This window comes from Pholcus phalangioides, unplaced genomic scaffold, assembly GCF_987345545.1.
Source record: "Pholcus phalangioides strain wild (caught in Gottingen) unplaced genomic scaffold, Ppha-v1.0 ptg000172l_1, whole genome shotgun sequence".
NCBI classification, from domain to species: Eukaryota; Metazoa; Arthropoda; class Arachnida; order Araneae; family Pholcidae; genus Pholcus; species Pholcus phalangioides.
This window is the reverse complement of record NW_028301637.1, coordinates 3,776,802-3,804,355: the sequence shown is the minus strand read 5'-3', so window position 1 is coordinate 3,804,355 and position 27,554 is coordinate 3,776,802. Positions and strand designations below refer to the sequence as shown.

The following is a 27,554-nucleotide window of genomic DNA, read 5'->3' as shown; positions in this document are numbered from 1 at the left end:
ATATTCGCAAGACCGATCCCATTGCAGAAAAAATGGGAGAACGTCTCGTCCACTAGAAAGATCTCAAGAGAGTGACTTCCGGCGATAGCGGCAGACGACCGACCTTATCCAAATCGAATGGGATTGCACCCCGTCTAGTCTTAGCTGCGCAGGCTCAGTACAGTTGTTTACTTTTTTTTTCGTGTCACTCGCTCCGTTATTTTTCCTTCTTTTAGTCTCTTTCTTTCTCCCTCCTTTCCGGCTTCAATATGTAAGCTGCAAAATTGCATAATTGCCGTTCATGGGTTGTCACGGTAAATAGTAATCGTAATTATTATTATTTATCTAATCTCACAACAGCATCGAGTTTGTGGCAGATGTCTCATTAAATACAGGTCCTTCGGACCCATTTCTCAAAAATTTCAGTTTTCTAATATTTCCTCAAGATCATCAACAAACACCCTCGTCTGCGTCCAGAGGGCGACATCAAACTCCCCCCCTAGTCATCAGACTCAGCGTCGACAAAGGGCGTCTGGCATCGTTCACTCAAATCGACTCTCACATGCTACTCAGTTCGCAGACTGCACTCCATGCTGAGACATCTGAGACAAACACTGAGAGGAGGCGTCCTTGAATAACGAGGAGTAAATGAATAAAAATATTTAATCGATCACCACTCTTACCATCACAACCCCTGTGAATGGTAGTTTTCAAATTTACAACTTCCACGCTTACGCTGGAAAGGGAGGGGGGGGGGGGGGAGACCACAATCTGAGAGAGAAAAGAAGAAAAAAAAAACCGGAGCGAATAGAACGGAAAAAACAAAACAAAAACGAAACAACCGTAATGTGCCTGTGCAGATACGGCAAGAGAGGCGTGAGCTCACATTCGAATCGGAAATTTTCGCCGTCTGCTGTTGTAGCGGGAAATTCACTAGCTGAAGATCGCTGCTAATGGGCAAAGTTCTCATACTTTATGTGCAATGAGATCAGTCTTGCGAATACAGACAAGTGCGCGTGATTTGTTTATCGCTTCCAATGCGCGACGGCAAACGCTCTTAGCCGTTTGACTTAATGTCGGCTGTTGTCGTACGTGTTGTTTGCCGCATGTTGTCGGTTACTGTGGGTGGTCATACTCAAGCATAGGCTTCCTGAACCTGGAGGCTGAGGCTATGTATATATATCTATATATATATTCAGGCCCTCCCAATAAATTATGTGGAGAGGGGGCTCGCAGAGAAGAATAATTAATGAATACACATTGCAACACATTCCTTCCTCCTGTACAAGCGCTTGAGCCTCGTATATACGGGACGGCGCGAGTAACTTTCAGCCCCTCTCCCAGGGGCGTAGCCAGAAATTTCGTTCGGGGGGGGGGGGACCAAAGTGACAGAACAATGGATTTGGCCATCTTTTTCCCTTTTTTCGGTCATTTTCTCACATTTCGGGGGGGGGGGACCAGACCCCAAAGTCCCCCCCCCCCCGCTACGCCCTTGCCCTCTCCCCAATGCTTTCTTCATGACGGTGCCTCTGACTTCAGGCAACACTTCCCAGGTGTCATGGTTTGTTAAAAGACAGCGAATGCGATTAATATACAGGGGTTGGACGAAATAATATGAACACCTGTGAAATGAGACAAAATCTTTATTAATAGGCTGTTGGCCCACCTTTTGCATTAATTACAGCTCGTATCCGTCGTGGGATGGACAAATACAAGTCATGCACAACAGTCGCAGGGATACGTAGCCACTCCTGCAAAAAGGTCGCTAATTCAGAACATGTCTTTGGAGGTGGAAACCTACTGCGCAGTTTGGCTTCCAAAATACCACACAAAAGTTCAATTATATTAAGATCAGGGGGACTGAGCGGGCCACACGAGATGTTGCAGTTCATCATCGTGTTCATCAAGTCAGTCTCCGACAATTCCAACAGTGTGAACGGGCGAATTATCATCTTTAGAACACAGGTCGAGAATCAGGGAACTAATATTGCACCATTAGATGAACATGGTCGGCCAGAATACTGACCTTAAACCGACGCTTTAACCCACCCATCCAGGACAACAGGTGGGCCGATACCACGGGGAGACACGACGGCCCACAGCATCACTGATTCCCCCTCCATGCTTAACAGTAGGAAGGAGACAGTCAACATCATAGGCTTATGCTGGCGTTCTCCAAACGTAAACACGTCCGTTAGTCTGTTGCATTCTCCCATTGTTGTTGTGTCAAATTCTTATGTTCGTGACACCATGTTTGTCGTTTCAAGGCATTGCATGGTGTCACCAATGGTTTTTGGAATAGCCGCTCTACCGTGTATGTTTGCTGCATGCAGTTCACGGCGGATATTTTTTGTCGATACATCTTCCTGTAGATGTGTGTTCATCTCAGATGTTATCTGGGATGCTGTTGTCTTGTGCTTTCTGGCCACACACATACACAATCCGCTTCAAAACCCTTCTGGATCTATCAGCCATCTTCGACTTTCGGCCACTGTTATGCTTGGTAGATGATGTCTTTCCCTGTTTGCTATAGGCTGTCATTACCATCGAATCAGTACTTCTCCCGACACCAACAAAGGTGGCCGTTTTCATTACTGTGGCCAAGGAAAGGCGGGCTCCAACAATCATGCCCCTTTTGAAATCTGCGAGGTCAGCCATAACGAAGTTTTAACGCCCCAATATACATCGCATCCGAACTCTATCACTGCTATGCCTAGACTTATGTAGGCACATTATTGCCCGCTAGGTGTGGCACTCATCCACACTAGAGGGCGGTTGTATACGATAGGTTCCCTCGAGTGTTGTTTTTTCATAGGTGTTCATATTATCCTGTCCAACTCCTGTAGTTAGATATCCAGCTACACCGTATTTAGGCAGGTGGGAATTTTTACTACCGCACCGGGCCCCAAAACAAGATAAAAGTAACATCAATGACGTACAGTCACCCCGCTTAATGGGATAACGGATAAACGACACCCGCGTAAACGGATAAAATGCTCCTGCACCAAAATTTCCCCCATGGGGGCAATGTTAAAGTTCCCCGCTTAATATGATAATTTCAACGACTTTTCCCCGCTTAATCGAATATTGCGCTTCCCACGTCAACTGTTAATACGCATCAATCACTTTGTACACGCATAATGTTTTTATTGAATGAAACATTTGGAATTAATGTAAATAAGTTAAGATTGAAAAAAACAAAAAATTCTAGAGTAGGTAGTGTATTCACAAGTTGTCCCCAATACATACATTTAATTATTTTATTTTTGTTCTCTGTCGAGCCAATAGGGGGCGTTAATTTTCCTAAAAATTTCATTTTTGATCTCTGATTTATTCGAGAAGCTTTCTTAATATTGATCCTTTCTCCGTCAGTTTTCAACATACAAAGTATACTAACGTTGTAAAATGGCGATTCAATTGTTCCCCGCATAACCGGATATTATGTGCTGCAATCGTTGATATCCAATTAAGCGAAGCCGACAAGTTCAACAGTTTAAAAAAGCCTAGCTCTCAATCAATTTCAATCACCTCCGCTCATTCAATTTATGGATATTTGTATATTTAAAATATAAGTCTTAAGTCTTATCAACAAACACACATATACGGACAGAACCATACCTGCAAGGTTATGGCTGTAAGAGCTCCAGCCTGGGAGCCCGAGAATATTCCTATAATTTTTGTTGTTCTTCCACTCAAAAACTTATTGTAGAGGGGTTGGAGAGAAATAATGATTGGGGTCGCCAAAGATCCCATCCTGCAGGCATGAATGCAGGATATATAGCCGTAACTAGAATTTTTGCCGCCCGGGGCAAACAAACAGTATTTTGCTGCGCCAATCCCCCTACAACTGTAAAATTCGATAGTTTTATAACAGTGTTCTTTGTTTCCACCTAAAATTGCCACCAACTTAAATTTTGCCGCACGGAGCAGTTGGCCCCCTTGGCCCACCTACTGCTTCAGGGCCTAGCAGGACCTATGGATAAAACCTCTTTCCCAACTAGACCAGAGTTTTTAGTGGGCCTCCCGAAAAGGATTTGTATCGAGGTATACATTGATTCTCTGGTGAAATTTCACTGACAAAAAATATAAAATATGAATATGATATTGATTCTAGTTCCTCTTGAATCTCGCTCGGCTTCTCCCATACCCGGGCCATTTCAAGCCCACTATAGGCCCCCGGGTAAAGTGATGTGCTGTGGTCCTACGTAGCTGGAGAGGTACCTGCCGACAAATTCCCATGCATACTCAAGAAAATCATAGCACCAAATTTCATGTATCACGAGGCTCCCCGGCACATGCCTGGATGGGCCCCTTGCGTTAAGACGTCCCGTAGGGTGGAGGAGGAGGGGGGGGGGGTCGCGGCATGCATACGAATATTGTAAAAGGCCGCAAAGTAATTTTTCTTCATCGAACCGGAAAACGTTTAATGTTTTTCGATTCGTATTCGCTGATTAACAGTGGATGCCACCCTCTTCTAATGGCAGGGCCCCAACCAAAAAATAAAATAAACTCAGCGTCCTTCCGGCAGGAGCACCGGAGTACCAGACCCACTGGAACTACCCTGGTTGCGGCCTTGCACAACAGGGCCGGTTCTTGAATCCTGTGAACTACGACGCTAACTGAAAGGGCCGATTTTTTAGGGCGCCAACTGAAAGGTGGGGGGGGGGGTGATTTTTTTATTACCAAAATATCATTCGCTTGTGATTAAAAATTGTCCAGAACCGGCTCCACTACCCATGACCTTATCTGTTTTGGCACCATTCTCGTCGAGTGCTCGGTTATGGCCATTGTCCGTAGACCCTGGGATCTTTGGTGGCCACCAGACCAGACTTCAGATGGACCCCCCGAAGGATGTGGTGAGGGGGGGGGGAGGACTTGGGGGTCTGGTCTCCCCCCCCCCCCCGAAATGTGACATAATGACCGAAAAAAGGGAAAAAGATGGCAAAATCTATTGTCAATCACTTTGGTTCCCCCCCCCCTCCCGAACGAAATTTCTGGAAAGGGCCTGGGCTCCCCTTTACAGTGAATTTACATTGTGAAAAAACAAAAAATGATGAGAATCGTCCTGGGCCCCAGCCCTGTCAGTCCCCTTTTAGGGGGGGGGGGTCCAACCGCTGTCCTTTCCGTGCAATAAATAATTTGACTTTCTATTCAACATTCAAGAATTTAACAAAAATTAATTTCAAAATTTCTGACAAAAATTTATAAATTCAACAAAACTAACAAATTTAAATATTTTAATCGAAAAAAATTAAATTAAAATTATTATTTTCAAAATTTAAAAATTAAATTAAAAATTATCAAAATTTAAAAATTAAATTAAAAATTATCAAAATTTAAAAATTAAATTAAAAATTATCAAAATTTAAAAATTATTTTCAAAATTTCAAAATTAAATAACGAATTCATTAATTAAAAAAAAGATAATTAATAAATTTCAGCGAGTCTTACATTTATTTACGGACAAATATTTGTTTTTCTTTCAGGGACTTTCTCGGACCTTCCCGATGTATTGAAAATGCATAAAAAAGGTGACTGACCTTGATATTTACAGACAACACACAGGGAAAAGGTACAAGGTATATATAAGAGCGAGAGAAGGTATAAAAGAAAAAGAAAAGTGCCTTCTTCCCGAAGACTTTCTGAAAATTTTTTCCCTCTCATATGAACGGCCGCAACTTTTATAAAGATATCGAGCCAGAAGACAAAAAAAATAAAAATGTCCAGTTTTCACCAAAAGAGAGAACTTCCAACGTACATGAAACAAAGAAAAACAATAAAAGAACTAGAAGAAAAAAAAACCACATTTTTTCCTCTCTACATTTTCCTTGCGAAAATAAAAATAATAAAAAACTGAGTATTAAAATAAAAAATTTAATACTAAAAGAAAAAAAAAGGAAGAGTAAAACTCCCAACGTCCTATGTAATTTCTTTTTTTATGTGCGCGGCAGTGGCGACTTTTTCCATCGATCTGTCTGGCGGCCCCCATCATAGCTAGCTAGCAAGCAAGCAAGCAGCAACAGCCCGCCAACCAGTCAATATCTCCCTCTCTCCCCTCCCCGCTCTCTCATCTAGCTCTCCTCCCCTCTTCCAGTGGCTGCTATCCAGACAGCAGCCGCCCCGTCTTTCCCCACACAGCTATAATTCCACCCTCTCCAATCCACCGAGTCTGCAATATATCGCTCTCTCTCCCCCCCGCTCCTCGTCGAGGAGGCCCCCCCCCTCTCTCCGTCATCCACTTGCCCCTGTCATCTCTCTTCCCCCCACCTATCACCCTGACCCTCCTACCGTTCTTTTTTTATGCCTCATCTCTCTCTCTCTCTCTCTCTCCCTTCCCTCTCTTCTTTCTACTCTCTCTCTCTCCCTTCCCTCCTCCTCTCTGCTATCCTCTTCTCTCTCCACTTTTTATCGTCATTATTTTTTTCCTCTCCCTCTCTCCTACCATCCCTAACCTCTACTTTATTGATTGGACGCCTAAAACCTGCGTCCTCTCTTCCCTATCCCCCCCCTCCACCGTCCCGTTCCTACTGCGCAGCCTTTCTCTTCCACCCGCTCCCCCTTCTCTCTCTCTGTTACAGCGTATAGGAAAGAACAGAGAGAGAGAGAGAGAGAGAACACACACACAGACAAGAAGGCATAGTGAGTGAGTGTGTGTAGAGAGAGAGAACAGAGCACAGCAGCAGCACAGGACGGTTTTTAGAAAGAAAACCCCCAGCCAGAGAGCTCCAAACCATTGCTTTTCTGTCTTCCAAAAAGAACGCGCGGCGGTCGTGTGTTTTTACACTAGCAAAATAAAAGAAGAGGAAAAGACCTAAAAAGAACCTAGAATCCCCTAAAAAACAGTTTTCTCGCCCCTTTTTTTTTAGTTATTTTTTTGTTTTATTTTATTCAAGGGGTGAGATCCTCTTCCCCCCTTTAGTCTCTTTTTTTGTGGTCATTGTCTTGAAAGAAAAACCCGAGGAGAGAGAGAGGAGAAACTGTTGCCCCCCCCCCTTTCCCTTACGTGGAGGAAAGAAGAGGAGCAGACTACGCCGGTTCGCGCGGACGTTTTTTTCTTGTATTTCTTATCTACTCCAGGTGCCGTTGGAGATCACCATTGTTTAGTTGGGACTTCCTCCTCGCTGAGTCTCGATCATCATTTCCTCCCTCTCTAACTGGAATGCTTTCTGGAATTTGATCACAATTCAGCGATCCTCGCACGTGGGTCGCCATCCTTGAAAAGTGTGTTTGTGTGAATACGATCAGATTAACACTCATCGGTTAACTGCTGCTACGCTCTTTTAAAGCTTACGACTGACGACTCATCGTCATCAAAGAAGAGACTAGTTTTTAATTTTAAAGAAGTTTTGCTATACTTGTTTCTCCCCCCTCCCCTCCCGGCTGGCTTCTTCACTGCCCAGCTCTCGTTCGTATCTTCTCCCCTCGTTCTATTCTCTACTCTCGACTCTTCTCTCTGTTATAGCACCCCCCCCCCCTCATCGTTACGGCATACACTTCACACACACATACACACACACACACTCACTCAGTCACTCCCGTGTTTTCGAGCGACCGACGACGACGACGACGGACGTAGCAGCAGCGGCGGCGGGAACTTGTAGAGAGAAAGAGACTCGGCGAGACTAGAGAGAGAGAGAGTTGTGTGTGTGAGAGAAAAGAGACGACGCTCTCTGGCGGATTCCGCTGGGGTTAATTAAAAAAGATTTTTCCTTTTCTGTTAACGACGACGAACCCAATCCACCCACATACCACACACACCTCCCTCTTTTGCTCAATTAAAAAGTACCTTTCTTAATGAGAGGAGGGCGAGGTGTTGTTGCTGCTGATTCACTTCTTCCACGTGCTTTCATTATTACGATGAAGCGCAAAACCCAAGTCAACGATGAGCCATCACTCAACAGCGAGGGCCGATGCATGATCTTCAAGCCTGGCAGGTAAATACAAATTTTTAATTAAGTTAATTATTTTTTAATTGGATTATTGTTAATTCAATTTGAGTTCGATTCATCGCTTTTCTAGCATCGCTTTTGCGGTGTGAAAACTTTTGTTTATCCCGGTCTTCCCTGTGGGAACTGAGCTCGATGCTATTGTTGTTATGCCATTGTAACAATCGTGATATTGTTGTGCTTTTCAGTATTCCAAGAAACAATATTTACATATTGTTTCTATTACTATTATATGATAATTATTAATTTTCCATCAATTTTTTATAATATATAGAATGTGTCCTGCATTATTCAACAGACAAATCTATAGGAACACTGGTGTTTGGCCAATGGCCCTCCCCTAATTTCTGTCACTATCATTTTTTCTATCGAAACATTGGGGGCGAGCGTGCTCAATTTTTTCGAGCCGTCCTTTAATGCCCTCGATGATCCAGGACGAGAAGAAGAAGAATTTACAATAATGATCCGGGATGAAAAAACTTCAAAGCAATGATCCGGGATGATAAAAATATTGTTCGTAACAATGATTCGGGATGATAAAAATATTGTTCGTAACAATGATCCGGGATGATAAAAATATTGTTCGTAACAATGATCCTAGATGAGAGAAACACATTCACAATAATGATCCGGGAAGAGAGGAAACACATTCATAACAATAATCCAAGAAAAGATAAAAATCCTTCACAACAATGATACGGGATGAGAGAAAATTATTCACAACAATGATCCGGGATGAGAGAAAATTATTCACAACAACAATCCGAGATGATGAAAAATGGATGGGTTTGTAGAAAGTGAACTCGAGGTTACGTTACGTCGTTATAACAATCGTGATATTGTTACGTTTAATAATTCGAGAAATATAAATTTATAATGCTAATAATTATTAATTTATGATTCATTTTTATTCTTCAAAAATTTATTCTTGTTTTATGTAGAACGTATCATATGTACTATTCAATAGACAAAATCTATAGGCATATCATGGATTGGTATTGTACCCATGGTCCCCGGTACTCCTCCTAATTTTTGCTGCAATCATTGTATTTATTGAAATATTTTAGGGCGAGCCCTTTAATTTTTTTTGAGCCGTCGTGAATGACTTATTAACCCACAATTGTCCGGGACGAGAAGAATCATTTACAATAGCGATCCGAGATGAGAATCGTATACAACAATGATCCAGGATGATAAAACTTCACAACAATAATCCGGGATGATAAGAAAATGGATGTGTTAGGGAAATGAGTTCGAGTTATATCATGTCGTTATGGCAATCGTGATATTGTGCGTTTTCAGTATTTCGAGAAAAAACATTTTTTTTTATATTGATAAATAATTATGACGAATTTTAACCTTCAAAAATATATCTCTTTTTTAGAATGTATCATATAGTCAACAGACAAATCTATAGGCATACTCTTATTGTGCTCATGGGCTCTGCTCCTCCCACTAATTTTTGCTCTACAATTATTATATCTATTGAAACATTCGGAGTGAGCCCTCCTCAGTTTTTTTGGAGCAGTTTGACTTTTATTACGATTTGAGACTCGTAAAGGAATAATTTACAATAATATGATCCGGGATAAGAAAAACTCACAACAATGATCCGGCATGATAAAAAAATCATTCATAACAATGGTCCAGGATGATATAAAAAATCGTTCATAAAAAATTATCCAGGATGATAAAAAAAATCGTCCATAACAATTATCCAGGATGAGAATAAAGAATCATTCACAACAATAACCCCGAAAAAGAGATTTTAAAAAATGCTCCACAGCAATTATCTGGGATGAGAAAAATCCTCCACAACAATGATCCGGGATGAGAAAAAAAATCTTTCTCATTAATGAGATCCGAGACGCGAAAAATTATTCATAACAATAATCCGGGATGATAAAAAAATTGATGTGTAAGAAGTGAGCTCGAGTTACATTGTTATCTGGAATCATTGTTATAATCTGTCATCTTCCACAATAATTATCTGGGATGAGAAAATTCTTCGCAACAATGCTCCGGGAAGAGAAGAATTCTTTATAGTTATTTATAGTGATGGTGGGAGATGATAATACCCTTTCACACTAATGTTCCGGGACGATAAAAAAATGTTACAAGCTAGCTTGATATTATTATTATTATCATTATAACAATCGCGATATCGTTGCGCGTTTTCAGTATTTCGTGAAATGACATTTGTGTGTGTATTGATAATTATTATGATCAATTTTAGTCCTTAAAAATTGTATTTCTTTTAGATGTATCATATATTCAATAGACAAATCGATATAAGCATATTCGTCGTTGATTCATAGTCCCTGGGCCTCCTCCTAACTTTTGTTACAATCATTATATCTGTTGAAGCATTTTTTTGGCGGGGGGTTTCTAGATGTCCTTTAATGCCCTCGATGATCCAGGACGAGAAGAATCATTTACAATAATGAACCGGGATGATAAAAAAAATCGTTCATAACAATGATCCAGGATGAGGAAAAACATTCACAACGTGATGCGGAAAGAGATAAGAACTACTACACAACAATCTGGGATGAGAATAATCATTCACAGCAATGATCTGGGATGCGAAAAATTATTCACAACAACAATCCGGGATGATAAAAAAATGGATGTGTTTAGGAAGTGAAGCTCGATTTATATACACATTATGTCGTCAGAGGCACCGACATGAAGAAAATGTTGGAGGGGCTGAAAATTCGCTGCTGTTCGTCCCGCATATACGGGACGCAAGCACGTACGCAGGAGAAGGAAGGTGCATTGCATTGTTTTTTCAAAAATTATTGGGGGGGGGGGGCTTAAATGAACTCAGCCCTTAGATTCCGGTGCCTATGTATGTCGTTATAACAATCGTGATATCGCTGTGCGTTTTCAGTATTTCGAAGAATAGTATTTATATATATTGATAATTGTTATGATCAATTTTAAACTTCACATATGTATGTCTTTTGAAATAGATGCATCATACACATTCAATAGACAAATCTATAGACATACTCGTATTTGGCCCTTCTCCTAATTTTTGTTTCAATAATTATATCTACTGAAACGTTAGGGCGAGCCCCCTCTCATTTTTTTCGAGCCGTCCTTAACGACTGTTATTAACCCTCTCATAATTATTTCGATGACAATATGATCCGGGACGAGAAGAATCCTTTACAACAATGATCCAGGATGAGGAAACTTCTTCACAACAATGATGGGGACGATAAAAAATGGATTTGTTTACTAAGCGAGATTGATACTATTGTTACTGTCATTATAACAATCATGATATTGTTGTGTGCTTTCAGAAAATAGCATTTATATTGATTAATTTTAATCTCCAAAAATGTATTTTTTTAATGTATCATATATTCAATGGACAAATCTATAGGCATACTCGTGTTGATGGCCATCCTCCTAATTTTTGGCACAATCATTATATTGATTGAAACATTTTGGGAGCAAGCCCCTCAATTTTTTCGAGCCGTTCTTGATAACTGTTATTAATCCTGAATGATCCGGGGGGGACGAAAAGAATAATTTACAAATGATCCACGGTGATAAAAAAATCGTTCCTAGCAATGATCCAGGATGAGAAAAATCTTTCACAACAATGATCCGGGATGAGGAAAATCCTTTACAACAATGATCCGAGATAAGAAAAATTATTTATAACAATAATCCGGGATGATAAAAAATGGACGTGTTTAGGAAGTTTAGCTCAAGTTACATTATTCCGTTAAAACAATTATGATATTGCCGTGCTTTTCTACTGTTTCGAGAGATAGGAATTTATATTGACAATAATTATTAATTTATGATCAATTTTATCTTCAAAAATCTACCTCTTTTTTGATATAGAGTGTAACATATATTCAAAAGAAAAATTTATGGAGGCATAATTGTATTGAGCCTATGGGCTCTTGCCTCCCGTTTAGTTTTTGCTGCAACCATTATATTGGGGTTGAACCCCTCCCCCAAAGTGTTCCCGAGCCGTTATTAATGACTGTTATTAACACTCATAATTATTTCGATAACAGTGATCCGGAACGAGAAGAATCATTTACAGTAATGATCAGGATGAGAAAAATCATTCACATTAATGATCCAGGATGAGAAAAAAGAATCCTTCACAACAACTGTCCTGGATGAGAGAAATCCCTGGCAACCATTATCCGGGACGAGAAAAAATAATCATTCACAACAATGATCTGGAAAGAGACAAAAAAAACAACAACAACAACCTTCTCTACAACTGTCCTGGATAAGAAATATTCTGCATGAGAGGAAAAAAATCTTCATAACAATGATCCAGGACGAGAAAAAATCCTTCAAAACAATGAATTTTATTCGATTGCTTTACTTCAATGGATAACTCCCAAGAGACATAAACCTCCTCTTGAATTTCAATGATTTTTGATATACCCCCCCCCCCCCCATGGGGTTCGCACAGTCTTTGGGGGCCCCCAGACCAGATGTAATTACATTAATTTATAGTGTAAACTCTTGAAAAAAAGAGAAAATTTGTAGATTGCTTTCCCAGGTTCTCTAGAAGTGGCCGTGGATGTATCGGTACATCGTGACGTAATTTCGAATACAATAATAATGTTATTTCCATAAAAATGATTCGAGGTGAAAAAAGTATTCACACAACAAAGCAAAATAATCAGACGAAAATTATCTATGGTTGTGCTATTTGGGCCTTGTCTTACAAATTATTTCGATATTAATGATTCGAAAGAAGATAATTCGAAGTCCTTCACCACATACTGTCCTGATATCATTTGCTCTCTTGCAATTATTTAAATGATGACCACATCCCGAAATACATGAGTAATTTGCTACAATGACCCATAATCGTCTTGCAATTATTCCGATAACAATGATTCTGGGACGAGAAAAATTATTCTCAACAATTACCGATCACACAGTAATTATTAAAGATTACCGTTTGCTAAATCTGAAATGCATGGGCAATATTCATACGGCGATGATCCTCTGGAAGAAGAAAAGTCTGCATCAACAATGCCCTGTTATAAAGCTTCGCTCAATTATTTAGATAACAATAATCCGGGACGAGAAAAAGCTTTTAGAAAGGGGAAAAGAGAACCAGAATCTACGATGGTCTCCATACAGACGTCAAGAGCCCCATAATTTTTCGGGGGCTCCAAATTTCAACTATATTCGTTACGCAACCATACATTTTTGGACCCAGGTCGTAAGTGGTCATTCTGACCAGTCCTCCCCCTTCCTTTGATTCCAATTCTGAGCTCACGATTCCTTCATATCCTGTACGAGGGTCCGTAGGCTCAGATCTTTGGCGGGTCCCCAGAACAGACGTTAAAAGGTGTAGAAACACAAAACAAAAATTACGAGGATCGACCCGGCATGATCAGGACCCATGGATGGGGCTGGCTGGGATCTTACACAGTGTTAACGGCTGTAAGTACTCAGTGGATAAATTTCACGTGCTGCATGAATTGCAATGTGTGTGTGTATATAACGGGGCAGGTTATTAGAACCTGATATGCAGAGGGGGGCCCCAACTGTCCCCCCCTCCCTGATGTGAAATTTTTTCTCCCCTCAGCCGAGTTGGAAAATAATCATGTAGATATCAAAATGGTCGATAAAAGCATGATGTATGAACAGGGGGGGGGGGCGAAAAAAAGGAATGTGGAATACACCCCCCCCCAGAAAACCGGGGGGGGGAGTGCACAGCATTGGTGGGAGGGGGAAAGAGAGTGGATTCTGGTTCTGTGAACTGCAAATCCAATCGCCCCCTCCAATTTTTTTACGCTGTAACCTCTCTGCTCCTTCCACCCACCTTTTTTCCTATGTATGCCTCTTTAATTTTTTTTTTACATGTGCAACCGTTCCTATGTATGTTTTTTGGGGCCCCTACTTTCCTGTTATAAGAGGGAGGTCGGCAGAGGGGGGGAAGGGCTTCTGATAGGAGAGGCCTACATTCTGGGTTGCTGCTGCTGTTGCTTTTTTGGCGATGGTTGAAGAAGTCGAAGGTCGCCATTTTTTTTTACCTCGAAATGAGTATTATATATGGGGTGAAAGCACTTGTCCACTAGCCCAGTTCTGAACGGTAAAACTTTTATTTTTTTCGGCCCCAACTTTTCCAACGGCCCCATTTCTTTTTTTTTTATTCTCTTCCTCAGTTATATGATACGCATTTTGCTTTGGACCCTGTTCTTTTTTTTTGTGGGGGGGGGGGGAAAGGAACTGATTACATGATATTTTAGAAGCATAGGAAGGAGGGTACAGGCTCCCACAAAAGCGGGGGGCTGACAGGGCTCCGGGGGGCCCGGGACGATTCTTGTCTGTTTTTCGCACTATAAATTTGATAAAGTGGGGCCCATGAAAACTCTGGCCTTGGACCCGTCAAGGATCCCAATTTAGGAGGCATGGAGGTGTGCAATGGTCATCTATGGATGAAATTAGCGCAGTGAACGAATTCAAAGTACACTATCCCTAAATAGTTTTGTTACGATATTTTCCTCAATTATTGTTATACCTACGTGCATACGATGTTTTCCAGCAATAATTTTGATTATGGTATTTTCCAAGAATAGTTTTGATTACGGTATTTTCCAAGAATGGTTTTGATTACGGTATTTTCCAAGAATGATTTTGATTACGATAGTTTTTCCAACAATATAGGATTACGATGTTTTTCCAACAATATAATTTGGATTACGATGTTTTTCCAACAATATAATTTGGATTACGATGTTTTTCCAACAATATAATTTGGATTACGATGTTTCTCCAACAATATAATTTGGATTACGATGTTTTTCCAACAATATAATTTGGATTACGATGTTTTTTCAACAATATAATTTGGAGAGATTTAGATGGCTTTTTTCTCAGCCAGAGATATCAAGGGAACAGTTATTTTCCGGATATTATGCTTAGGGGGAGCTCGGAAAGAAAAGTCATCACGTCTCCGCCGGGACTCGAACCCAGGCCCTCTTGCATACCGGGCAAGCATGCTACCATCTACACCACTGGAGACACATGAATCTGCCTTCCTAATTTCACGCACTGTGTCGTGAGGCGCTGAAGTAGAGGCATTAGTAGCCTCTCTTAACTTCATTCAAATATAATTTGGATTACGATGTTTGTACGATATTTTTAAGAGTAATTTTGAATACGATATTTTTAAGAGTAATTTTGATAACACTATTTTCTGAAAATAATTTTTCATTATGATAACTTTACAACAATAATTTTGATTACGATGTGCTTTTCCAACAATTATTTTATACAAATACAAGGGCACAACAAGCAAAATGACCAACGAGGTGACTGAGAAAAAGATGTCCATAACAAATACGGATGCTATATATTTCAAAAATACAGCAACCCAATTGCAAATGCAATTATAATAACTAGAAACAATATATAAGTGATAAAATATAACAGAATACCTATAAAATGTGTTTTTATGGTTGTCTTATTCCCAGTATGGATAGCTTCTCGATTTCAATAATTATTTATTAAGATCACGATGTTTTCTAACAATTATTTTGACTACGATATTTTCTTAACGATATTAAGCGTACATCCTATCACTATATATATATCCTTCTGACTGTATTCTTTAATAAATCTCTCTCAATAAGATTTATAGATGAATAACAGACACCCAAGGAGCCGGAAATTTTGTCCGCTGACGGAATATGGCAGTGAAATGCAGTATTATATAGGGGGGCCCCCTAGGCCAGATTTTCACCGATGCCACTAGACCAAATTTCGCCATCCGCGCTGTGCTTTTTATAATGTCAATTTCTGCTAATTGGAGTATATTGTGTTGACAAAATACTACCAAAATATTTTGATAACATTTTCTTGGACAATATTTTTTTTAGTGCGTTATTTCCCAACAATTATTTTAATTGTTATATTTTTCAACAATAAGTTCTTATTACGATATTTACAGTAATAGTTCTGTTTGCGATATTCTCCCACAACAGTTTTGATTACGATATTCTCCAGTGAGATCTTTAATTACGATGTTTTCTAACAACAATATTGATGGCTATATTTTCCAACAACTGTTTGATTTACGATATTTTCCAACAATAATTTTGACTATGGTACTTTCCAAAAAATATTTGGATTATGATATTTTTCAGCAATTATTTTTATTGCGATATTTTAAAATATCAACACAATTTTGATGGCACAATTTTTTCACAATTTATATATTATGATACTTTTGCACAATTTTTATTATGATATTTTTCCATACTTTTGACTTTTTCCAACAATATTTTTTATTAAACTATAGGCTACTTATTTTTGATACGAAAGTTTCAGCAATTGTTGGCTAAAAAAAAGTTATGCCTCTGTGCAAAACTAATTTACACAATCCATATTTTCTTTACATAATTTCGTTTAAAGTTTTGCCCTGTTTTAAACACATTCCATAGACTCATTAAAAAATATTGCAGACCAGTTGGGGTCCACAAACCACCTTTCAAAAGAGTTCCTTAAGAGTCTGTCAAACTTTTATATTCAATTCTCCCTCTTTCTCAGATTTCATTTTTCTTAACGTTTCTTCCTACTAGTATACACGTAGAATCCAACATTATACCCCCTAACTACTACCTCCCCAAACCGATCCCTTCCAACATCCTTTTAAGGAGCGATATCGCCCACTTTTTAGAAACTGGTCTAGATCAGAGGTTTCGACCTTTTAGTTCTCGCGAAAACCTTGATAGTTACGAGACTGTTGACTGTCCCACGAAGCACCTAAACAAACACCGCAGGAATTTCTCCATATACCCAACACCAACGAAAAATTTTACAGCTTTCGATCCTGTGACACTCCAATAAAGCTTTCGTGGGGTTCACCCGTCGGGGTGACCCCTGGGCTTCACTGAGCACCAGTTGAAAACCTGTAACACAGATTCTAGACAAGTGATTCCTAACCTTTCATGCTTCAGACACCCTACTGCAAATGGTTAGGAGGCTTTCGCATCCTTAGAAATGCATAGGTGGAATGCGTACCCACCATTTCAAATTTCTGGTTATTTTTTCTCACGTACCTGAATGGTCCAAGAATACACGTACCATAGGCAGGGCCGCAACTAGGTACTTTTTCAGCCGGGACAAGAACGTATTTTTGCGCCCACGTGTAATATAGAAGAAGCAGTTAAAGGATGCATTTGGCGTCCCCTTCCGTCCAGCGCCCGGGGCACAAGACCCGCCTGCTCCCCCATAGTTGCGGCCCTGACCATAGGTAGAGAACCACCTATATAGAACAGTGTTTCTTCACTGCTTTTCATTCGTGGTCTCTTCGGACCACATTTTTTCATTTTGTCACCTTGCCTTAACCAGGGGTTCTCCCTATTTTTAGAAGCGAGACATTTTTTTAAAACTAGCACCAAGTAAATTAACATTGTGAAAAAATTTATACGGGAGATATATCTGGGAGCCCGTTTTCTCCCTGGGGTAGATAACCGTAAGCCTCCCTCTGGTCGAGATTCTACTGGATTCTAAAAATTGGCGTATTTTTAGTGACCAAATTTCTCTTAAATGATTCGTATCAGTGTTTTTTCCCTTAAGATTTCTGTGGTTCTCCTTCAATCACCAGCAATGGCACTACTTCAATTTAATTTGCACCCACGGCCAATTAAAAACCAATTACCTAGACCAGTTCTTAACCTGAAGCCATATGAAAAGACATGCGGATAAATTAGGGCTTTAGAATGAAATAAGACAGGAAAAATTGTGACTAAATTCAGGAAATGGTAGAAATAGGAGGTTAGAAATTTCCCGAGAGTAGTGTTTCCCCAAAGTATGCGTCGCGGATCTCAGGGGCGTCGTCAAACTTTGCCAGCGGCGAGCTGGAGATATTCATTTTTTTACCTATTTATGTGCTTTGAAGTGATTATTTTATAAGTGTGTGGAAATATCTACTAAATCATTCTGTGTGGGGAGCCGCGCATGAACCATAAATTGGGTAAGATAGTCACGGGTGACAAAAGTTCGAGAACCACTGCTCCAGAGGAATGTCTAAGAGGTGCCTGTATTGGTAGAACTAGAGCCGTTTTGCTGTGCCGGCATAAGCCCGACCGACATCAGAGCGTCGTCCATCCAGTGCACCTCCCAGAGAAAATCTCATGTTCATAGAATGTAGGGGGTGATGGGGGTCTATATGATGAGATATGTAATGTGATGTTCGAGAGAAACTATGTAAATATTTATAAGCTGTCACTTCTACCTTGGTAGGGGACGCCCCCCCTTTCCCCTATAAACATAACTGTACCTGGTGGTCGACGATTTTTGAGACGACCCTGCATAGAGCTCCCCCCAGCAGCCCACTGGATTCTTATCTAGCCCATGAATCCTAAATAAAAATCAATACAATAAACAGAACAGTTTCGTTTCTATGCGGATGGATGGGAAAAAAAATGGATAATGAAATATTGTTAGCGAGTTAATGAATTATAATCACCGAGCTTATTATAAAAACCCTTTTTCCCACATTACATACAATGCAAATGCATTTCTCTCTCTTCTCCGCGCAGTCGGAACAAAAACACTGCCCAGAATACCTGTTATTGTATTCTGATCATGTTCCACCGAGACTATCAGATAGAAACCTTTTTCTCGAACCGATTTGTAGAGAGAGGGGGGGGGGGGGGAGGGGAAAGACTTGAGAGAGGTAGAGAGAACGTTTCCATACTAAATGGATATGGTATTTATGTATGTAATATTCGAGATCCCTATTAAATGCGATTTGTTCAGACGCGCAAATTTTCCCTCCAGGGAAGAAGGAAAAAAAAAAAGTCCCTCTTTTTAAGACTATAATGGTATTATATAGGAAAGAAGAAAAAAAAAAGTAGAATAAAAAAAGAAGCTTCTAGTACATTAATTCATGGAGGAGAAAAACAAAAGTAAGAAAAGACAAGAAAATTGGGCAAAAAAAAAAAGGGTTTATGGTATGACCTTGAAAAAAAATAAAGGTAGGTCAAGGACCCGTGTCTGGTGTGACGGGTCCAGAATGCCAAATAGTCCCTGCCTTTATTTTATCGTTATATATGTTCATTCCAACCAATTTTTTTTTTTTCATAGTGGACACAAGAAACCGTTTCGTGAATCCAAAAAATAAAAGGGAAAGTTGATGGTAAAAAAATGGTAATCTTTTTAATATTCGTAATGGGTCGTAAATAGATTTTTTTTACACTGATATAATCGAGTTTTCGACAAATAGGGGAATACAATTTTTTTTTTTCCCAACCAGAATTTATCTCACAGTTCGTTGAAGCTGGATATAAATAAATATTCGAAGTAGCGTATGATGTTTTGGTTGCGGAACATGAGTGGGCGTCGGTTCGGATCCAGTCTGGGTCATTTGGCTGTGATGGTGAAATTTAGCATTTGTTTTGAGACTTTCGGTGGACCACGGTCACTGGAAGAATCTACGATGTCGTGAGAAACCGGAGCGGTAATTTGCCAACTGGTATAAACTGGTATATTTGTGGTCGACAATTTCAGTTTCCTTGTGAATATTCGAGTGATTTCTGTGTGAGTTTCTGTTAACTCTTTCACTACACCCCCCCCCCCCTAAAGAGGAAGGGCGATGGGGGGGAAATCGCCCCCTCCCAAGAGCTGAATGATATGGGGTAAATTTATCTGCCCCATAAAATACGGAATGATTCAATGCACCTATACAATAAGTCGTTTCTCCGTCACATCGCTCTAGATCCGCCTGCACCCCCTCCCCCTTCCACATCCATCCGCAGTTGAAGATGTCGGTTTTCGACCCAATCGCAGCTGAAGATATCTGTCTTGACTTCATTAGCAGCTGATGATATCTGTCTCGGCATCATTCGCAGCTGCAAATATCTGCCTCGGCGGCTCCATTCGCTGCTGAAGATATCTGCCTTCGCTCCGTTCGAAGTTGAAGATGCCTGCCTCCACCCCATTCGCGGCTGAAGATGTCCGCCTTTGCACCGTTCGATGCTCTGGAGATACCTGCCTCGGCTTCATTTACAGCTAAAGATGTCTTCCTTCGCTCTGGTACGGATCCAGTGAGTAAAGGGCTGAAATAGAAACGATCCCCCTCCCAAGCGCTAAATAATGTGAGATAGTTTGTCTGTCCCGTAAAATACAGGATGTTGATTCAAAGAATTTACATAATTCCCTCCTCCCGGCACCTCATCCTTTATCTACGGCTGGTCACTGGAGGAATCAATTACGTTATGTCATAAAACGGGGGCTATATAGTTGCTAGTTGCCCTATGGTATTGCCCTTCCTAGCGTTTTATTGTGCTGTGTGTATTGGTACTTTTCTACCGGAACACACCTTTTGTGGGCCGGAGGTTGTGCATCCCTGCCTTGAAGGATGGAAAGATGGATGTAATAACCGAGAATAGAGTCATGATTTAGCTTGGCTGCAATTGGTTATTTCTTAAGGTCAAATAGAGCATTGATTGCCTAAAGCGTTCAACTTTCGTGGGTACCTTGGTAGTGAGATAAAAATATAAAAATCTCCTGGCATCCAGTTTTGAACTTTGGTGGTACCAAAAACTACTACTGTATAACAACTACAATCCTATCAATTATACTTATACTAATAAAATTCTACCTCCAGTAATCTAGTAATCTTACAGATTCCCTGGCCCCGCCGTGGCTTGTCGCGGCATACAGTTCGGGAATGACTAGATTAGAACAAAAACAAAACTACAGCATATCAACCGAGGTCTTACCAAATGATCAATCCGACTATTACTGGCTTTAATTTTAGAAAATTAGAATTGGGTTGAATTTGTTTTTTAATGGTTTAAAGGTTCAGGAAAAACAGGTTCAGTAATTTCCCTCTACTTTTTTTTTTCAATTCCTCTTTTCCTATTGGACGGGTCAAATTTCGTAATGTCAGCAGCAGGTCATGTTTCGACGGTAAATTTCTTTAAATGATGAGATTCGTATCTGACATTATACCTAGAAAATCATCAAAATTTTTTATAAAATGCTTTCAAGTGCAGCGTTTCGTATAATTTGATGGAATGATTTGTTGCCGTTGAGATGTAAAACACGGTTCTTAAGACTTGTTGTTAAAACGTATTTATACGAATATAAAAGCAAGGCCACAATAGGCAAGTTGCCCAATGATGTGATTGAAATAGATAAAAATAAAAATGCATTTTGAAACTGTTGTATGTAAATGAAATATAGCTCTCTCTATAACTGTTTTTAACTATATGTTCTGAAATTATTTTTTACGAAATATTTTTCTAGAAGTTTTCTTGATTATTGTTAACAAAACGTACTTAATTATAAAATCGTCGTTAATAAAACATTGTTTCAAAATTATTACCAATATAACAATGCTGAAACTACGGTGGATAAATCATTCTTTTAAAACCATTGCAAAACAAAGTTATCAAACAATTAGGGATAAAAAATTGTTCTGAAAATACTGTTGATTAAAAAAAAGCTCTAAAATTAATGTTATTGTCAATTGAAAATAAGTCTTGAATTATTCTTATTGCTGATATAAAAAATACTTCCTGAATAATTCTTACTGTTGATTGAACAGAGTTCTAAACTATTGTTTATAAAATAGTTCTAAAATCAATTCTTATTGCCATTAAAATAGTTCTTATTGGGGATTTATCAGTGTACTGAAACTATTTTTATTGGTGATAAAATAGTTTCAAACTATTGTTGGTAGTTCCAAAACTATTGTTTATTATGCGTAGTTCTAAAATAATTATTATCGTTGATAAAAAGGTGTTGTAAAACTATTATTGATAAAATCAGTTAAAAATTAGTTTTAAATGGTTCTACAATTTTTGTTGGTAAGACTTGATTCTAAAAACAAATGTGGATAAAATAATTCCGAAACTATTTTTGATGAAGCAGTTCGTAAAACAGAATTCCGAAAAAAAAGTAAACTACTCATAAGAGTATTGTTTAAGTTCCATAAATTATTATTTGAGAAGCACGATTTCATAATTATTATTATCATTTATGTCGTAAAAAAATCATTCTTATTGGGTGCATGTTCAGAAAACTCTTTTAAAGTATCTGCTGCATAGTTTTCCAACCGATGGCTCTACGTAACCAATATAGTTATGCGAAAGTTTGTCTGTTGTGTTTGTGTTGACAGTATCATAAATTGTAAAATTTTTCATTCATGCTGCAATCAGGGTTGGCAAGTTTTGGCCATGATGGAAAAAATCGCGGTAAAAACCAAACCATGGGGGAAAACCCGTCCCGGCAAAAATAGTTTTTGCCAGTGGCCGAAAATGAAAGAATTCAAAATTTGAACTTTTACTTTCATGAAGCAAGTTTTGAGAAGCTTAACTTACTTATATATGTATGTATACAAATATTGAAAAGTATTTTTTTTACCTTTGCTATCAGCAGTTTTCCTTTCAATTAGAAAAGGGTTGAAGACAAATATGAATAAAAACCATTTTTGCCGAGCAAATAGCTTGTAAAGAAGTTCTTAATAAAGCAAATGCCTTTTCTTAATGAAACCCAGCAACATGAATTGATATGAGCTGTATCACAGAAGTGAAGAGAGTGTAGAAAATTCTTTTTCATTTCAGTAGTTTTGATAAGGGTAGTGAAGTTAGTGCCACAAAGTTGCATTCCAAAGTACTAAATAGGTAATAGGTCATCATCATTGACTAAGTCCGTAGTATTTTTTGTTTGTTTGGTATCTCTTATTAAACGCAAACATTGCAATAGCTTGCTATTTTAACATTAGATGGCGTGAACTATTTCCAAGGATTATAAAAAAGAGAGATGGCAAAACGTGTAAAATGTGGCCATATGCAAGGTATTGCAGCCAGGATGAAAGCACGTAAAAGCACACTGAAAGAACAAGTGAGAATGGAAATCAAAGTTTTTTTTTTGGCATGTAGAGCATTTTCCCGTTATTGTTAAGGGCTTTAATACTAATTTCCATTATTGTTGTTAAAACCGTGTTCAAACAGTTTTGCTCGCAATACACACCACTTAGCTCCCGCAATTGATATTATTATTCACTTCAATAATATTAAAAGAAATATGGAAGAAAATAAATAGTAGAAAACTGTATCCATCAAAATTGTAGTTCTAATGATTGATAATTACATAAAATCCATTATGCTCATGGCTTAAACTTTTGTTTCAATTTTTTCCCCGTTTTTCGCCATTTTTACCAATTATTGCCACTGTCCCGGCAAAAACCCCAACCCTGGCTGCAATAAAACTACTTAAAAATATCGAAGAAACAACCGTGTTTCCTCAAGTTCCGTGGATCAGTCTCGTAACCATCAAGGGTTGCATTGATAATAATATTAAATAGAAATTTTCATCGAAAACTACCTCTTTGTTGACTAAGAACATGGTAGTCAATAAAATTCCAATACCTATGAAAATTCATTAAGAATAAATGAATTAATTGCGATTGTTGTTATCAATCTTTGAAACAAAAACAGAATTGTATTCAAAAGCTGAATAAATCACGCGTACGAGATAAAAACTTTAAAAAATACAGTGAAATAAAACATGGGATTCTTTTCAATGGGGAGACAGCGAGAGAAAGAGTGAGAGACGCATCTTAACAACGTGTAAAGTCGTCTTATTTAAGACTCCTCATCAAGAGCGAGAGGGGAGGAGAGGAACCCGTAATTAACGGGTGTGACGAAAGGAATTAAAACGCCGCGATTAATTTAACAGCGAAACGCCTTTCCCTCCCCTACCCCGGAATGTTCCCGGAATCGCTCATTTGATTATAATTGCTGTTTAAAAACTGATCCGAACAGATAATCCCATTTACTTAAGAGGGGGATTAATTTTTATCTTTTAATTTCTGCACTTCGATGAAGACGATGCATATCACTCTTATCCATTAGATTATAATTCAGGAAGTCCGTGAGGGATATTATAATGCACATCCACGGGAAAAAAAAAAAAAGGTCCCAATTTTTTTTTCCATCATCTCATTTCTGGGACTTTTTTCCTGGATTGGAGAGGGGGGAAAAAAGGAAAAAAAAAAGGGTAAGTCCAAAATATAAAAAAAGCGGCGAATTTCGGGGGTGATCGGACTGAAGGAGGAGAAAAAGAACATTTGAGGGTGGGTATGCGGAAAAAGAAATCCTGCAGGATTTTTTTTCCGCAGTGATATTGATTTTTTTTTAACTCCGCCATTTTTTCCGATTTCCTCATTCCTGGCTTTTTTTTTTTTTTTGGGAGAGAAGCTCTTTTTTTTTTCCCTCTTCCTCTTCCCTATTCTCATGTAAAAATATATAAAAGAAAATTTTTAGCATGAAAGGAACTTTAGTGGGATTTGAGGGAAGGGGGGAGATGATTCACTGTGCAACTTCCCACTGGAGAGAGTGTGTGTGTGTGTGTGCACATGTGCTTATGTTGAGCATGGGAAAATATAACGTGAAAGCTGAGGGAGGGGGAAAAAAGGATTATATTATGGGGTTTTTTTTTTTTAAATTTGAAGTTTTAAGATATTGGATTTTTTTGTTGTTGCTGCACTAGCCAAGTTGTTCAGTTTAACAGTAAATACTTAATCAGGAAACATATCGAATTTATGTTTTATTGTAAAAATTTTAAGTTCTTAATTATAAATATGCATCAAAACTAAGTCTCACGGAAATTTTGTACCGTAAACTGGAGTAACTTTTTAGAACATGCATTGCGCAATTTGGTGTATAGTATCCCTGCTGTAATTGTTGATCACATGATTTGTGAGGGAAAATATAGATATAATCTTCAGCTTGATAACCACGCCTGATTATTTAAAATTATTTATAAAATAAATAAATAGGGGGAGATATAGTTCTGTCAAGCCTTTACTCTACTCTGAAAGCCATATTAGCACTCTTGTCTGATTCTTACTCCAATACAGGCCTGAAGAAATTGTACAAGATTAGTTTCACAATGAAAAAATGGTAATTTCTTTAGTTTTTTTTAAAATAATTTTTCTTTAGTTCTTCCTAATTCTTCTTTTAAAGAACTAGAAATTTTTTAATTTTTTACAGCTTTAAACAATTAACTAAAAAAAAAATGAATGATCCTAAAATAAAAATATATGCATGTAATTATAACAAAAGTCAAGTTTTAAGCTACTTTTTCTTGAAATATAGGTGATAGGAAGTTGGAAAAGATCGAAAATTCTTCATTTATTTACAACGTTTTATTGAGACACAAAAATAGGTGAAAATTGTACAAATATTATTTAATTATCAGACCACAGTTGAAATTGCAGGCAAAGCAAATAATTATGACTCTATTATAAGTGTGATACATTTTTCGGCCAAACAAAGTGCCTGTACACACAACGATGGTATCGGCATTGAAAAGCTTTATCATGTATTTGTTACCCCGTACAATGTTTGGGATAATTGATTATAAATAAGATAATTAAATTAAACCCATTTCTTTATGTCTACCTGAAACAAATCGCCTTTAATTTTTTTGGGTATCGGAATTTTTTTTTGTACCAAATTCGTAGAAGGGTGCCAGTGTTTGTCCTCTTCATTTGGCCACTTCCAATATTTTCGTGCCATCTGCATACAATTAACTTCGAATTCTGAGTCTGACATTTTATTTTACTTTGCCAGGGGGTAGAATATTCTCCCTTGTTTCACATTTCTACACTAATCAAGATTTGGACATAATGTTACCCCGTCAAGTGTAATATGTTTACATTTTACTATTACGTAAAAAAAAAACCTAATTATCAAACAGAAATAATTCAAACAGCAAACTAATAGCTACAAAATTATAAATTGTATAATTACTTACTTTTTTTTGTTTTCACTTGTTTTAAGAGGTTTCACGAAGTTATGACAATCACTAAATAGAAGAAACAAGGCGCCAACAATCAGAAAAGTATCACTCAGAATATATTTAAGCACCTCAGCGTATTCTATTATTTGTCGTGAACAATTATAGATCAAAAAAGGGACGAAAGCATGAAAACTCATCCCGCCAAATAATTTCAAATATGAAAATAATGCTTGTCCTGAAGCAGCGATGGGCAAACTTTTTCAGGAGCGAGCCAATAACCAAGAAAAAAATTTTTTTTTGGCGGGCCGGACATATCCGGACATTGATTCATAATTGGAATTTTTTATACATAGAACTGAAGTCGCGGGATGTATCGTATTCTTAGAAGAACGTTCACTGCAAATGCCAGACAATGGTTTATCCTTTGAAACTGTGAAATAAATAAATACGTATATTTTAATGACTTTATGCATAATAGTTGCATATGTGTTCCCTTTTTTTCCGTATGCGTAAGTTTTTAAATCAATTTCATTCAAATTCTCACATTTATATTTTCCATACGTAAAAAAATAGAACGCCTTCTCTTAAATGAAATTTTTTATAATACTGAAAAATTGAAAATTTTTATACTATGAGTTTTAAAATCTGCGGTGGGCAGGATAGAACCTTCAAGTGGGCCATAGTTTGCCCATCACTATCCTAAAGTTACCCCAGCTTAATGTTTATGTTCTTGTTTGGTTATCAAATTTGACTTTTTATTTTTTTTAAATATTCTTATACAATTTAATTGATAATGGAAGGTCTTGAAGCTAAGGGGGGGGGGGAGGGAGTAGTCGGGAATCAAAGTGATAGGGAGTTGCTCCAGATCAACTTAAACAGGATTGCAGCATGGGGAAACGTGGGTGGAGCATGACGTTTAGCGTTGACAAGTGCATGGTCGCTTATTTTGGTTCAAACAACTCACTGTTCTCTTACAAGTTGAATGGTGTCGCTATCCCGAACGCGTGTCCTTATTGGACACGGGGCATGAGTTATGAAGAGACTTCATTTTTGAATATGTTTACATTGGATGAACGCAGGGGTCGGGGAAATGCGATCGAAGTGTTCAAAATTTTCAACGGGATGGATAGGATGGACCATGAACTTTTAGTACACCGCCAATCGACTGCTTTTACAAGGGGACACCAGTATCGATTGGTGAGGGACAATGCAAGGTTATGGTGTCGCAGGGAATTTTTGTCTAATAGGGTTGTTAATAAATGGAATAGATAACACTCCGGAGGGAGTAAATTCTAACACAACTGACACGTTTAAAAAGAAATACGATAAACATGTTGGAGGTAAATCGAGAAGCTATATCCATACTTAGAATAAGACAACCATAAATGAACACTTAGAACACAATTTACGTGGGGAAACACCTTCTAGTAATGTCGGAACTGATTTCTTTTGCACTCGATTTTTTTCCTCATCTCTTCATTACGGCGTTTCCCATCTTACATTTCTTACCGATGAGGAGTTACGGCTGTAGACAGCTCCGAATAAATTAACTGTAACTATTTACAACCTGTATATGGAAATATTTCACATTCATGAATGGCGATGATAAGCAGTGATCAACCTATTGAAGAATTATAGAAATAAAGCGTTTCTACGATAACAACCGAAAGTCTCCAGTGGATTTTGGCTGTGATGGTTTTATAAAAATGTTTTTGATAATAATGATCCTAAATCGCCTATAGATGGTGATAGACCTGAGTTGTGCTCGGTTTGAAAGAAAAAATAATAATAATAATGATCTCTCCAATGAAACAATAGTTAATGATCCGATCCCCTAAGATCTAAAAAAAGGTCAAGATC

At 38.3% G+C, this 27,554-nt stretch overlaps 1 protein-coding gene across 1 annotated transcript in view; it reads left to right on the top strand.

Annotated features, from left to right (window-relative positions):
* Window positions 1-6,212: 6,212 nt before the first annotated feature.
* Window positions 6,213-27,554, top strand: part of LOC149063571 (uncharacterized) — a 202,758-nt gene continuing 181,416 nt past the window's right edge. Inside the window, exon 1 of the mRNA XM_089255890.1 lies at window positions 6,213-7,913. The gene's annotated coding sequence lies outside the window, so the exon portion shown is untranslated. The remainder of the gene's footprint in view (window positions 7,914-27,554) is intronic.